The sequence below is a fragment of the Mobula hypostoma genome, chromosome 7, assembly GCF_963921235.1.
Source record: "Mobula hypostoma chromosome 7, sMobHyp1.1, whole genome shotgun sequence".
NCBI classification, from domain to species: Eukaryota; Metazoa; Chordata; class Chondrichthyes; order Myliobatiformes; family Myliobatidae; genus Mobula; species Mobula hypostoma.
In genome coordinates this window covers 158,402,901-158,416,423 of record NC_086103.1, presented here as the reverse complement: position 1 = coordinate 158,416,423, position 13,523 = coordinate 158,402,901, and the positions used below count along the sequence as shown (strand labels likewise).

The 13,523-nt window shown below is 38.4% G+C and overlaps 1 protein-coding gene across 7 annotated transcripts in view; it reads left to right on the top strand.

The window, feature by feature from the left end:
* The window catches only part of LOC134349699 (F-box-like/WD repeat-containing protein TBL1X), a 396,148-nt gene that overhangs the window by 157,969 nt on the left and 224,656 nt on the right, over nt 1-13,523 (top strand). Inside the window, exon 1 of one of the 7 annotated variants that reach the window (XM_063054421.1) lies at nt 5,180-5,198. The exons of 5 other annotated variants lie outside the window; for them this stretch is intronic. The gene's annotated coding sequence lies outside the window, so the exon portion shown is untranslated. Of the gene's footprint in view, nt 1-5,179; nt 5,199-6,493; nt 6,513-13,523 lie in introns of those variants that run through there. One more of the 7 variants, XM_063054420.1, reaches the window with a different exon arrangement.

The window sequence follows — 13,523 nt, the reverse complement described above, 5'->3', positions numbered from 1 at the left end:
AGGATAGCAGATTTTGGCTTATGTGAATACAGCAACCCGTTTAGAAGTAGGCAGAGCAATTTTTATGACACAGACTGAAATGAAAGACATCAAATTTTGTCAACAATTGAATAGATCTATTCTTTGGAGCACTTCTGGAAATATATAAAAATGATGAGAGAGGCCTAGTTACGTGTTTAATACTTACAACAGGAGAGACAAAAATGAATTTATAGATGCAAACAACAGGAATTCTGCAGATGCTGGAAATTTATAGATGTTTGAATGGGGCATTGGTTTCTTGAGTGTGTTTAGCCTAAATCCTTTGTATCCGGCTTTTGCTTTGAATGACTAATCTGCCTCTGTGTCTGTATAATATAGTTGTATTTTTTCAATTGGTTTTTAAAATTTTATATATTTTTATTTATTGAGATACAGCACAGAATCGGCCCTTTGAGCCGTGCCACTCAGCAATCCCCGATTTAATTTTAGCCTTAACACAGGACAATTTACATTGACCAATTAACCTACCAACTCGTATGTCTTTGGACATTGGGAGAAAACTGGAGCACCTGGAGGTCATGGTCCCATGACACTGTCACGGGAGAACATACAAACTTCTGACAGACTGTGGTGGGGGTTATTCAGCATGAATGGTGTGCATAAATTGTAATGATTCCATTAGGGCCAAGCAATTATTTCATTGTGGGAGCTACATTTTCCTAGATATACTAATTTTAATATTAGTAATGTTTATGCATGAATAATGTTAGGGAACACTTACGGGTTATGTAATTTAATTTTTCTGCTGAAATGGCGGTTAGTAAAAAGGGAGGAAAAAGATACTTTGACTAGGTCTTTTCAAAGATTGCTTGTTAAATATTTGGGCAAAGCTAAATAGAGAAGCCCAATACAAAATTTAAATGAGGAACTCATTGTCACAAATCCTTTTAATCAGGTGTGAAGGTAACGGTTCAAAGTATCAAAACATTTGGTAGCTAGCCAGACAAGAACAGAAGGACAATGTATTTTTGTAACACCTCCAAAGTAAAAAAAAATTGTGTAAAGAACTTGCCAAAAGCATGGAGCCAAAGGTACAATAGGAGTGAGGAAAATTTGGTCAAGTTGTGCTTGTTTTGTGTAATCTTAGAGGGGATGGTAAAGAAGAAGCTTGGGGGAAGGAAAGTTGATATGGTTTAAAACATATATGCAAAGGGGTAAAGATGAAATGATATTGTTAACTTGAGTTAAGGTCAGAAGATAGTTGGATGAAGAGATGTGGAAATACTATAGGTCACTGAATAATTGCAGAGTTGAAGCCTTGGTGGCATTTAATAACATTGAGAATTTTAAATTTGAGTAATTGGTGGGTCAGGGAGACAGTGTATCAAATACAAGGGTAAAAAGTAAGCAGGATTTGCTGTATCTCAAAGTTCAAAGTAAATTTATTATCAAAGTTTATGTATGTCACCGTATACAACCCAGAGATTCATTTTCTGTGGTCATACCCAATAAGTCCAATAACCATAATAGAATCAATGAAAGACTGCATCAACAGGGCAGACAACCAATGTGCAAAAGACAACAAACTATGCACATACAAAAAGAATAGAGAAAAAAAATAATAATAATCGAGAACATGAGATGAAGAGTCCTTGAAAGTGAGTCCATAGGTTTTGGGAACAGTTCAGTGATGGGGCAAGTGAAGTTATCTCCTTGGTTCAGGAGCTTGATTGCTGTGGGTTAATAACTGTTCCTAAATCTGGCGGTGTGAGTCCCGAGGCTCCTGGCAGCAGTGAGAAGAAAGCATGACCTGACGGGTGGGGGTCCCTGATTATGGATGCTGCTTTCCTATTGCACTGCTCTGTGTGGATATGCTCAATGGTAGGGAGAGCTTTACCCATGATGGTTTGGGACGTATTCACTACTTTTTGCAGGATTTTCCGTTCAAGGGCATTGGTGTTCCCATACTAGACTGTGATCCAGCCAGTCAATGTATTTTCCACGAAAAATCTATAGAAGTTAGACAAGTTACAGATTTTATACCGAATTTTCACAAACAACTAAGGAAGCAGAGCCACTGCTGTGCTTTCTAGGTAATTCAAACTTGCATGTTGGGCCCAGGACAGGTCCTCTGAAATGATAACCCCGACGGATTTCAAGTTGTTGATTGCCTCCAGCTCTGATTGCTCAATGAGGACTGGCTCATAAACCTCTGGGTTCCTCTTCCTGAAGTCAATAATCAACTCCTTGGTCTTGCTGACTTTGAGTAAGAGGTGGTTGTTGTGGTATTACTCAGCCAGATTTCCAAACTACCTCTTATATGCTGATTCATCACCACCTTCGACTCAGCTTGCAATAGTAGTGTCATCAGCAAACTTAAATATGGCATTGGAGCTGTGCTTAGCCAAACAGTCACAAGAATAAAGCGAGAAGAGCAGGGAGCTAAGCACATGACATGTGGTGTACCTGTGTTGATGGAGATTTTGGAGGAGATGTTGTTGTCAATCTGAACTGACTGGGGACTGCAAGTGAGGAAACTGAGGAGTCAATTGCATAAGGAGATATTGAGGCCAAGGTCTTGAAGCTTATTGATTAATTTTGAGGGGGCGATGATATTGAATGCCGAACTGCAGTTGATAAAGAACATCCTGATGTATGTACCTTTGCTGTCCAGATGTTCCACAGTTGAGTGAAGATCCAATGAAATGGCCTCTGTTGTGTTGGTAGGCAAGTTGGAGCAGATCCAAGTTGCTTCTCAGGCAGGAGTTGATATGATTTATCACCAACCTCTGTAACCAATTCAAAACCGTGGATGTGAGTGCAGCTGGATGATGGTCATTGAGACAGGCTACCACATTCTTCTAAAGCATTGGACCTAGGCACCTGATAGAGGTGTGAGATGTATCTCAGGTGATGCAGTGTGGGTGAAAAGAAGACTGACTAGGAGAGCATTAATATAGTCCTGGGATAACAAAAGCACAGTTAAATGGAAATGGATGGTTTTTGACAAGTGGAAGTTGGTAGTTTTGTGATGTAGGAGAGATAAACAAAAGGCATAGGGGGCATATGATTCATACAGCAAATAACCCTAATAGATGGTTTGTTAGATAATTTCAATAACCAGGTCAACCACCTGGGCAAGATCATACTGGAGTGTATAATGAAACCTACTTAACCAAGTTGCTGTGATTGACACTTGGTTCACCATAATGTGCAGGAACAAATTTAGCCATCTATAATGCATTGCCAAAGGGAGTAAAGGTCAATATACCATTTTATAATGTGCCATGTTTTCTTCAGACCCCCAATTTTTTTTTGCACTGCTACTTAAAAGATGCAAATTAAGTTGTTTTATTGTCTTCATGGACGCAAGCATTTCAGCTGCAGAGGCTCATGAAACGTTTCTAGATTAGTTGTTCCTCTAAGTAAAGCAGAATTTAATACATATATCCAGCAATCCAGCCATTGAATCACCTACTAATGATCAGATGGCTGCCTTAACAGGAAGGGGTATTCTAACAGTATGCAATAGAGGTCTTTGTAAAATATGCATTCAATGATCGTTTCCTAGGGAATATGCATGGAGCTTCATTGAATGCTATAAAATGTGTCAGTTCATGAGGTACATGAGCAACTGGGAGCCCTCTCACTGAGGAGATGTTACTGTGTTAAACCTTTCAGACTGAGGAAAAGGTGAACAAAATTGTACAATTGTTTCACTGATGGAGTTCTCATTGCAATCTGATCATAGTCAGGCCCTTGGGATCAAAGGTAATTTGTTTCCACTCCATTTCTTTTAGTTCTAGGATTTAATGTGGAGTTTGCAGATTCTGCAACTGCTGGGACAGGAGTGCTTGATGGGGCAGGTGTGGATAGTTTGGGATGTGATGTATTCCTTGTGTGCCTCCAAAGAATTGACTTGGGGTTCCCAGAGGCAAACTACTTTTAGTTCATGGAGCCTCTACCCATATTTCATGCATATTCTGCCCAGCTGGACTGACTCTCCCTCTCCTACTCCCCAGGAAGAACAGCGATAGGTCATCAGCTTTCACCCCCACCAGTCTCTATATACAACACATCAACCCTTGTCATTTTCACCAGCCCTAATGCAATCATACCATTGTCACATCTTCTCTTCTCCCTCCTTTCTGATTTCTGTGGGAATCACACTCTTCGCAATTCCCTCAACCACTCATCTTTTCTCATACACTGGCACTTATCTGTAGGAACTGTAACACCTGCCTCTTCACCTCCTACCTCTGAACCATCCAGTTACCTGAATGGCCCTTCCATGCAAGGCAGTTCACCCGAACCTTTTCAGGCTTGGTCTACTATATTCAATGCTTACAAAGTGTCTTCCTCCACACTGGTGAAACCAAAGTGTAGGCTGGCCGACCATTTTGCATACACCTGTACTCTGTTCACAGTGGTCATCTTGGGGTTCCACCTGCATGTAACTTTCCCAATTCCCACACTGACCTGTCCATTTTTACCCTTCTCCATTGCCACTGAGAGAAACCTTCCACACACTTGCTTGTCCTCAAGTTTTCTCACCCATTTATTAATTCCTTCCATTCCCTCCCCACCTGTTTCCAAATTTCACCTGCTAGCCTCTATCCCATCTTACTATGTACACATTGCTATATTCTGACAACCTTTCCCAAATCCTCTCAATCCTGATGTAGGTCTCAACTGCAGATGGTAAGAGACATATCAGCCCCTGTTATTCTTGTATTCTCTTATTTCACCAGTGATGTAACTAACATGGCAGTGTCTGGTTTGGGATGTTGCCATGCAGTTGTCTTGTCCTTCTGATGAAATGGTGATGTTGATGGTAAGATTGTGCTCCAAGCATTTTGCTAGGAGGAGGACTCTAGCTTTTCCTTCTCTGTCCTTGCCATCAGATCTTGCCAGACATTGTAAAGCATAGGAAATTATACTATACAGCAGCCAAATTTACTGAATTTAAGAATGCTAATAAGCTTTGGCCTGGTTTTTCATGGGAACTGTGTGTTTAGACACTTTAAATTTCTATTAGATACACACACACACACACACACACACACACACACACACACACACACACACACTTACAAGAACTATTTTGTGCTTTATCTTTAGTCTTTGGTAAAATACACATCCCTTTAATGTTTTTTTTTGTACTTTTGCACATTAAAGGTGATCCACTGAAGGATGATGAACTAAGAAACTAAGAGGTAAACTTGTCAGTGTGCCAGGACAACAGTGCACAATAGAGCTGTGTCTGTTCACTAATATAGGCAAAATGTCATTTTTTTACTGCCTGCTAATTATGATTGTAGTCTTAAGACATTATTAATCACTGGATGTTTCAGCTTGGGGCCAATATTCTTAGTGGGTAGTTAAAGCAAGTTTCTACTGCTTACTAACAACATGCACTGTATATCTTAAAGAAGTGATATATTATGATGGGAGAGGTGCTGGCAAATAATAGCAAGCACTACACTGCATACCTGTGGAAAGGAGGACCGAATTACTTTATCCACATGAATAGTATTGTAATTTAATGAAAAAGGCTTTTAGCATGCTGTACGCAGGGCACTGAGTTTAGGTGTTAGGGCATAATAATGCTGTTTTGTAAGTCGTTGGTGAGGCTGCATTTGGAGTACTGTGTACAGTTTAGGTCACTCTGTTATGGAAAAGGCATTCTTAAACTGGAAAGAATGCAGATAAGATTTATGAGGATTTTGGTAGCACTAGAGCCCCTGACTTACAGGGAGAGGTTGGCAAGGCTAAGTCTTTATTCCTTGGAGCAAAGAAGAATGAGGAGCGACCTTATAGAAGAGTTTAAAATTATAAGAGGCAAAGATAAGGTAAATGGTATTTTCACAGGGCAGAGGAGTCCAAAACTAGGGGGAAAAATCTAGGGAGAGAGAGGAAAGATTTTGAGAGGACTCAGGTTTAAATTTAGAGGTTTAAAGGAATCTGAGGAATATATTTTTCACAGTGTAGTTGAAATCTGGAATAAGCTACCAGGGTGCAGAAATAGTAACATTTAAGAGACATAGAGACATAGAAAAGTACAGTACAGACTTAGGCCCTTTGGCCCATCTAGTCTGTGCCAAACCATTTAAACTGCTAGTCCCATCGATCTGCACATGGAAAGGTACTTGATTAAGCAGCTACAGAGGGATAAAAAATTAATGCTGGAAAATGGGATTGGTTTAGAAAAGCATGATGGTGGGCATAGATGTGGTTGGCCTTTTTCTCTATAATTCTATACAGTAAGGGAGTTGAGAGAGAAAAACACTCCTTTGCTTGAAGTTATGTCTAGTATATGGAAATCTATTAAAATATGTTTGGCTGATGGAAGACAACTTCAGGAGAGAGCATAAGAGCTTTGGTGTATTGTTCTAGTTTTTACTCATTTTATTTCCCAAAGTACCTGAACTATCTATAATTCAGTAATATGATACAATATTCTTAATTTATCCAGATGAGTCACCTCCAACAAGGCAGTGTGAAAGGTCAGTCATTGAGTCTTTTTCAAGGTGAGATTGATAAATATTGAATGCAGGTAATCAAAGGCTAAGGGATCAGGCATTATGAATTGTGGAACAGACTTGAGGAGCCATGTACTTTCTTTGGATAAACTTGAATGTTATGATAAAATAACCTACTTCATTGAGATTGCTCAGTAAACTACAAGGTTGGTGCTGGGTTTGAAGGCTAAGTCTTTCAATCTGCTCTGGACTCAGTAAGCCAAAGTCTCGGCTGGTGCTTTTGAGGCAATAGTGAATTTTGCCTTTGCCGAGCAATGACTCACAAGATATTAAAATTCTGATCCATGTTTTCCAGAGTTTTGCTAAGGATTTTGATTATCAAGAGAGTTGTCTAGTGGAGCAAGGTGAGGACCTTTGTCTTCTGTTAATTTAGCATGAAGCTCTTCCCCCTATACACTTGAGAGTAACTTTCCTGTAATACTATGGGCTCTTAACTTGGGGGAGTAGGCCCTTCTGGTCCTTCAACCCATGCCACCCCGGCAACTCCACAACCCTGATTAATCTTAACCTAATCATGGAACAATTTACAATGACTAATTAACCTACCCGGTACATCTTTGGACTGTGATAGTAAACCAGAACACCCAGGGAAAATCCATACATTCCACAGGGAGGATGTATAGAGATTCCTTGCAGAACATTTCTGAAATTGAACTCTGGAGCGCCCCAAGCTATTTTAGCGTTGCAGTAACTACCACGTTACAGTGACGCCCGGCACTGTCCATATAGCAATGTTCAATGGTCAATATGTGGAAAGAATTCATATGCAGTCATCACACACTTCTCAGAATTGTAGTGCAAGAATGTGCCTGTGCACACACTTTAATCAGGTGGATAGCAGCAGTTCAAAGTATCTCACCACAGATTCTCCATGGAAGTTATGAATGGATGTTCAATGCTCGCTTTGCTAATAACACATGCATTCTAAGAATGAAAGGAATGATGTAATTGGTGGAACCAATTATTCTGTTTAGCATGGCACACCATCTTCATCAGAACATAACAGATGAATGTTCTGTTCAAATGAGATGACTTAATTATTCACAATTTGATCAGCTTTGTTGAGCAAAGAACCATTACATCTCATTACAAGTGGATTCCAATTTTATGTTTTTTAAAGACTTCTCTTATAACGTTGGTATAACCCTGCTACAATAGTTTCCATAGATGCAGAATGTATATTTAATATATTTTGCTCTCACCAGAATTCTGGAATCAGCGTTAGTAATAGCTGCAGATTTGTTGCTTTTAAACAGCGGTGTTATATAATTTCTCATTGCTATTGTCAACAAAGCTCCATGAATAAAATTAAGAAATGTATATCATATTCTTGGATGCCAGGTAGATCTTAAATTTGTGCAATTAGGTACTACTCAGTAACTTTTTGGCAAACTGTTGTAATGATCTTGTATGTCTCCTTTGTTCTGTGATGTGCAAACAGAATAGTTCAATTATCTTCATTCTATTTGTAATTCGCAAATAATCTGAAGAAAATATGAGTGTAAAACAGTAGATGAAATCCATATGAACTTTTTATTGTGCTGTGCACTTCACATGCAGTTTGATATATTATTGACTTATTTGTGGTAATATTTTCTTTTATGTGTATGTGTGCAATGTGTGTATCTGTTTTTGATATATGTATTGTAGGCGCACTGTGGTCCAGAAGAATATTGTTTTGTTTGGTCGTATATATGTACAGTCAGATGACAATATACTTGAACTTGAATTAATAAAGTATCTTATCTTTCATGATAGTTTGATACAGAAGGTACAGATGCACGGCATCCAGGGTGAATTGACAAGCTTGCCCATAGAACACCGGTTAAGGGGTGTTATTCTGGGTGGAAGTCTGTGACCAGTGGTGTTCCACAAGGATCAGTAGTGGGACCTCTGTTGTTTGTGATATACAGTATATTAATGATTTGCATGAAAATGTAGATGAGTGGATTGATAAAGTTTGGCAATGACACCAAGGTTTGGTGCAGCTGTGGACAGCTCAAAGGGCCACCAACTTATACATCATTTACAGATGTGGGCGGAGGTCATAATGAAAGAAGAAATTGTACCGTTCATGGTAGACCCCTTAATAGAATTGAGGTACACAGGAATCTGGGATACACGTCTATAGTTAATTGGAAATGGCTATACAACTGGGTGAGGTGGTAAAGAAGACATATGGCGTGCTTGCCCTCATTCATGGAGGCTCTGAACATAAGAGTAAGGAAGTCATGTTGCAGCTATATAAAATTTTAGTCAGATTTCACTTGTTCTATTATGTGCAATTCTAGTTGCTCCATTTTACTGTAGGAAGGATATGGAGAGGGTGCAGAAGAATTTTACCAGGGTTTCACCTGGATTAGAGTGTATGGGAAGTAAGGAAAGCTCAGAGAAACTTAGATCATTCTCCTTCGAGCATTGGAGCCTGAGGGGAGACCTGATAGAAGTTTTTTTTTTAATTGAGAAGCATAGATAGGACAGACAGTTAGAATTTTTTCTCCAGTGTAGAAATATCAAACAACAGAGGGCATACTTTTAAGGTTAGAGTAGGGCAATTTAAAGATGATGTGAGGGTTTGGATTTTCTTGCAGAAAATGGTAGATGCCTGGAATAGGATACCAGGGGTAGTAATGGAATCAGGCATTTCAGTGGCATTTAAAAGGCTTATAGACAGGCACATGAATATGAAGAGAATCAAGGGATTTAGATGATATACAGGAGGAGGACATTTAGTATACATTGGCATCAAAATCAACACAACATTGGGGGCCAAATAGCCTGTTCAGTGCTGTACTGTTCTGTGTTCTATAAAGTTGCTACACTTACATACAAATCATACATAGTGAAGTATTATTACTGGATTGTTTCCAGGAATATAATCTGTATTTATGAGGCAAAGGCTTTAGAAAACCAGTATTTTCAATGGCAGTGTTGGTTCAATGAAGAATCTAGTGGAAGTTTTCAGGATTACGGAACAGTTTAAATATTGTAAGATTGATTCCACAAATTGATGAATGAGTACTAAGATTATACTAATTTTGGATTAGCAGAGAGTGTAATTGACAGCTCCAGTGCAAATTTGCATGTGAATAGCAGGACTGATGTCTGATTCAACAGCAAGAGTGGAAATACCAATTATGTATCTGAATCATGTGAAATTTACCTTGGAGATCTCATGTCAGGCCTCATATTTTCAGAATTTTCCTTACTAGACCATAAGATATAGGAGCAGAATTAGGCCATTTGGCCATTAAGTCATCTCTGCCATGTTATCATGGCTGATCCATTATTCCTCTCATCCCCATTCTGCTGTCTTCTCCCCGTATTCCTTCATGCTTTGACCAATCAAGAATCTATCCACTTTTGCATTAAATATTTGTAAAGGCATGGCCTCCTCAGCTTCCTGTGGCAACAGATGCCACAGATTCACCACTTTCCAGCTAAAGAAATTCCTCCTCCCCTCCGTTCTAAAAGGATGCCCCTCTATTCTGAGAACCCCTCTATTATTTATTAGAAATCTGTATTTTTACACATTAGTTGAATCCTGTTGAAGTACTCACACCTCCCAATTTAATCAGTGTGAATAGTGTAGGAAGGAAGGTACTTAGATTGTCCATATGGTTGTGCTGCGTTTCTGCTTCCCACCATTTTAATGTTATTTGAAATCAGATGACCATTTGTCCCAGGGTGGCAGAAAGCTAATTTAAATATTAAAGTCAAATCCCAGTGACTCATTGGCTGTACTGTACATGCTATTTTAAGCAGGAAATAATTGCTCGCTATTAGTCTTGGATAGCGATGGAAGCCAGATCTTTTAATCTTCTGATTTTAATCTGTTGCTGTATCTCGCATCTATGCTTTTATTGTGTCTACTAACTATTTTGGTGGTTCCCAGCTTCCTGTTGCTTGAGCCTTAATTTATTTTTAAAAATTACTACCGGCTCCATCACAGGTACAACTCTCCACACTATCAATCGAACCTTTAAAAGGTAGCCTCTCAAGAAGGCAGCATCCATCTGCAACATGCCTTCTTCACACTACTAACATCAGCAAGGAGGTACAGGAGCCTTGAGAACAATGCTTAGTTTTTTAAAACAACTTCTTTCCATCCACAATTATAGTTCAGAACAATCTATGTATACTATTTTGCTGTTCCTGTTTTGCAGCATTTATTTATCTTTGTAATTTAGTAATTTTTTTAATGTATAGCACTCTACTGATGTCACAAAATATCAAATTTGATGATGCACTTCAGTGATAATGAACTTGATTCTGATTCTGACCTGATTACCTATGAATCAAATATATTACCATTGGCTCCTTGAATACTGTACTTTAAATGTAAAATTCACATTGTTGTCATTAAATACCTTCATTGTCTCACCCATGCCAATTGCTGTAACATAATACAACTATGCAATTCCTCTCATGAATTCTCTCTGCCTTTCATGTAAATTGTGTGCTTTGTGTTCCTTCATCCCATATCTACACCGATTTAGGCTAAGATTTTGGAATTTTTTGGTTAAACCTGTTTGCTAAAACTCCCTGTAAAACCTACCTCTTTCACCAAGCTTTTAGTGACCTGCTTAAGTATCTTTGTTTGAATCTACCTTGATATTTTTTCTATCTTATGTTGTTGACTAGGCTACATAATTGCAATTTCTTGTAGCTTTCTAAGCCAAGTAATCTCATATTTGTGTATCTTAGTTTGGAGGCTGGTGATATTAAATTTTTTGACGTGTCTTTAAATGAAGCTGTGAATAATCACAAAAAACCTATCAATCATTTGTGTAACATCTCAGCAAATGCTTTGGATTCACTGAAGTTTAAGTTTTTTGAAGGGAAATTTGTTTCTGTCTGGAACCTAACACAGAATGCTGGAAGAACTCAGCATCCAGCTCTGTTCCTGTCTGTGCATCCTGGCAGCCATTTCTGAAGAAGCATTTTGGCAGATTACCACACTATCCTTCCCCACCCCACTGCCAACTTCACTTTCACTTGAAGAGGATAATGCTAGCTGTAGCATTCATTTCATTGTCCAGCTTATAGCTAAATCAAACTATAATCCATGCACGTTTGTGCAATAACAAGCTGGTGCTCTAAGTCACCGAAATGGCCTTGTGCAGTGATGTTAAATCTTCTTAAAAATATCAAAGGTGTTGTAAAACAAAATCATAAATACATGTTATTGGGCCTAACAGGATTCTGAGTGTGAATAAATTATTGTGGTCATATTTAGCCACCTCTATCAGTATGAGAAAGTTAACTATAGGAAAATGCTGTAATCCATTATGAAGGAACTGATAATGGAACATTTGAGAATAATAATAGGATTAGGGAGTAGGTATTTTAGGTTAGTTCTAAAAATGTACGGGGAAGAAAAAGAGTAGCCACAATTGAGGAAGCAGACACAAGGGGCTGAAGGGCCTACTTCTGCTTCTATTTCATGTTCTGCCTGGGGCAAGGAAGCATAGTTGTTAAATTACTTAACTAGTATAGATCATTGACATGCAAAACACATGATTTTTAATTGCACCGTCTTTAATTCTGGAGTAAAAAGTAAACATGAATCTATAGTCAAATATTGCCTTTCAGAGAAGGAACCTGCATATCCTTCCCAGGTTCTGGCTAATATATAACTAATGATCCACTGATGTAATTGACTCTTGCATGTCTTTTGAAATGGTGTAGCAAGTCATTCAGTTTATTGAACTATGATGTGCAGTAAAGATTGGCCTTGCCAGTGACATCCATGTCTGTAAGCGAATATTTAAAAAGTAACTCAAACATCTATACCATTTAATCTTGGCTATTGAGATACTTTTTGCATCAACCATTTACCTTGGATGTAAACACTGCAGCCTCATAATTTTCTTGTTTTTTTTTGTGTTCTCTCTTGTAAACCGCCTTTAATTTCAGTCATATCTGTGATTCTTCATTTTTGACTCCTGTAGTGTTGAAAACAGTCTTTTACCCCCAAACCTGACCCAACCTCTAGTACTTAGAAACACCTTTACACTGTACTGTATTTCACATTGTTTTAATGATAAAATAATTGTTAAGACATGATTGTTGATGTATTTGTTAATATATTTCCTCAAAAGCATAAAGTATACTAGAGAGTCCATGTTATAGCTTCTCTATAGTTTCTGTTTCCTTCCTATAGCTGTGCAGAGTTCATCAAGATAAGGCTTTTATTTCCTTCGGGATGGAGAACAGTGTTCTTGCCATTTCAACTACTCATCTCAGGGAAAGTGAACAAAGCTCCTTCTGACCTTGACAACTTAAAATTTTAACAAAAGCATAAAAAAGGGCATGAAAATAGATGGTCTCTGCTTGGTTGGAATGTGATGAGCAGGACACCATCATTCCTTTCTTACCAGGTGAAGCTACATTAGAAGCACCCTCTGTATGTTTAAATATTTTCACAGAAGATTAAGTGGAAAATCTTTGTGATGCCAAAATAAGCAGGAATGCTTCTCCCAGATCACTCTAGCAAGTCAAACTTTTCATGGAGAAATTTAAGGTGGGGGCAGGGTTTGAGGGTTGGCACAACATTGTGGGCCAAAGGGCCTGTAATGTGCTGTACCATTCTATGTTTTTAAATATGTCTATGTTATTTCCATGAGACTCCTCTGAAGTGTCCATGATATTACTCACCAGCAAGCCAGTTTTCAGTGTCTGAGAGCTTTGCAGCCATAACTGAGAGGTAAATAGGTTTTCTGTTTAAAGTCACCAAGAACTTTGTGTTAGTGCTGGAAAAATGATTGACATTATAGTCATTCTTCACTGTAAATTTATTCTGAATGGACACCAATCCACACCAAGATGTTGGTTTAATTGTAGTGTTCTTCCCTCTTGAGTTGAGAGATTGATATGAGGGAAAATGTTTTTACGTAGTAAATGGAAATCATTCTCTGAGTTAGAAGTGAAGGTAAATTCAATTATAGCATTCAGAAAGAAGCAGGATAAATTTATCAAAGGACACACTTCGCAGGA